Raw genomic sequence first — 2,674 nt, 5'->3', positions numbered from 1 at the left:
GTAGATAGGTACTAAAGCTTTAGGAGTCGCTGCTACCTTGGAGGCACCAGGTACCTAACTACATGGCATCACATTCCAAAAGACAGTAGCCTTCAGGAAAGAAATCAGCTGAAGAACATTAAGAACTGAGGGAAGACCTAGTAAGGAATGTACAATGAAACTGTCATTTGAGGTTTCTTACGGAAACTGTGAATTTGACCTCTAAAGGCAAGGAAAAAAGGTAAAGTTGTCCCTGTAACAGCCCATGAAGGCCCATAGGGTTGTGAGACAACAAGGCTCCCACATTTTCTAGACAATCGGCTCATAGATGGCAGTAAGGCTGTCAGCCTTACACACTGGCCACTCTTTACCCTTAGGAAGATTCCTGGTACACACTTCTGTTACAGGCTGAATCGACCCCAGGACCACAGTGTGGCTGGAAGGATTAGGTTAACTGAAAAAATCCAATGACCTTCCGGCTTGTAGCATAGTGCCTCAGCCATCTATGCTACTGCATGCCCTGAATTTGAACTCTAAACTCAGAAAAATTTTTAATGAAAGAAATGTAACTTTGCAAATGAATGTCAAACAAATGAAACCCTTAAATCAAAGGGCAATGACCAGGGACTCCAGGGTTCATTGGAGGATAGGAAGAACCTGTGTCACACAAAACCCATCTGGAAATGATAATGAAGGAACAGATGAGGCAAACCACAAAACCTCAGTATTTTGTGTGGCAACTTTGTTGTACTTACTTAGCAGGAAACAGGATAGTGTATGCTGTTTATATAAACAACTCAAGATAATTCCATATTTATTGAAGTAAATGGTGCACTTTCAGAACCCTTGGGTCTCAATCACACCGCTGTCAACACAACCTTGCCCACTCAACAAGAGAGCCTTTGTTGTTACATCATTATTTACACAGGCCAGTGGTGAGAGAGCAAGGTAACTGTGTAGTGTCAAATGTGCAGTGACACACAGACAAATTCCTTCCCTCCCACTGAAATCTGCACTTCAGAACTCATCAAAAATCATCAAATTTAACTTTCAGTTTATATCTTCTTGAATGAAGCCAAGAGCTGCATCACAAATCATACCATACAATATAAAACATGACAACAGCCTGTGCTCTAATTAAGGTGCAGAACTGTATTTGACAATAATTCATCATGAACTCATAACAATTTATAATTTAAAACTGACACCATACATAACAGGCATAAAGGCACAGTCACTCATATTACTCTGTAAACCAACCAAAGCTTCCTTTGGTTTGGGGTTTCAAGATTTTATCACATGAATACCACTTAAGTTGAACTAGATATATTTAAAGATGTTTCACTATACTGGACCACAGTAATACTGAGAAGTAAAGAAAGCAATAAAAAACAAATAACTGGCTGAAAGAGTAAAATAAAGAGTTGCTAAACTGTCAAAAGGCAAATTACAAAGAAAAACAGAAATAATTATAGCAAAATCCCCATTCACGGTTTCTTTGTGGAGCAGCGGATTTGAACACCACATAGAGGAAAATCTTAAATGGGGGAAATTTAATACTGAGACTATCAATAACACTGAATGTCAAATACAGTAAAACTTGGTTATAGCAACATCGGTTTCTGCGACACCTTGTCTATTGCATCAAATATTCAATGGTACGAACTAATTCCTCATAAAGCAACTGTTTTTATACCTTGCTTAGTATTACATGCACAAATGCATCAACCTCGTATGTAACGTCATTTTCATTCCTGAATTTCTCTGATATCGTGGGAAAGTTCGATGTGTCTGCCCACCCTCACTTTCTCTACTTGCTGACGTGACTGTCCTGGAAGAATACGACCGCGGGCTGCAAGAGGAGCGTGGGTTTTATGCGAAAACAAGGGTGTGGGGTGGGACTGCGTGAATAGTGCAAGAGGACGCGGCAGGTTGTTAACTGCATTCCTTTCCTAGAATCTCGTCTAACAGGACCTCACATTGTCTACTTACCCTATAGTGTTCCTGCGTAAACCCAGAGAAGCGCAGTAGCGAAAACATGGCAATGAAAAGGAAAGTTTTAAGCATTGAAGAGAAAGTTAAAGTGATTCGTGAAATAGAAAATTGAAGGAAAAAAGCTGATGTGTGCTGCGAATTTGGTTTGGTGAATTCTACAGTACAGACGATATGGAGAATCCATATTAATTCCACGTTAATGTTATGTTAGTCTGTACTTAACTACTTATTTCACTAAAAAATGCAACATTTTAACTCGGTTTTTGGTAATTTTTACGTGACTAACATAAGGCTACCGTGGAAGTGCCCATTTCGGTTACAACGACATTCGTTTATAACGACACTATTTTTAGGTCCCTTTGATGATGTTATAACCAAGTTCTACTGTAATTGAAAATTTAACACCATGAAAATTAACCTTTATCCTACGGCCCTTTAAACTTAGGCTTTGGCTGCGGTACGGAATTTTTTAAAGGGCCGCTCTTAGATATCCGTAAGAGCTGTAAGTTACTTACTAATTTTGCTCCTATTTCTGCTATTTCTGTGATAATCGAACGAAATAAACGCTGTTTTTTTCTCGAAAGAATATAGAATCAGATATTGTAATTTACAGATTGTATAAAACATGTTAAAATTTTTGCACTGACTCCAAAAAGAAATTTGCCAATTTTTTTCCTTCTCTGCGAGAATTCATACGTTT

This window comes from Cryptotermes secundus, unplaced genomic scaffold (genome assembly GCF_002891405.2).
Source record: "Cryptotermes secundus unplaced genomic scaffold, Csec_1.0 scaffold724, whole genome shotgun sequence".
Classification (NCBI taxonomy): Eukaryota; Metazoa; Arthropoda; class Insecta; order Blattodea; family Kalotermitidae; genus Cryptotermes; species Cryptotermes secundus.
This window is presented reverse-complemented; position numbering follows the sequence as displayed.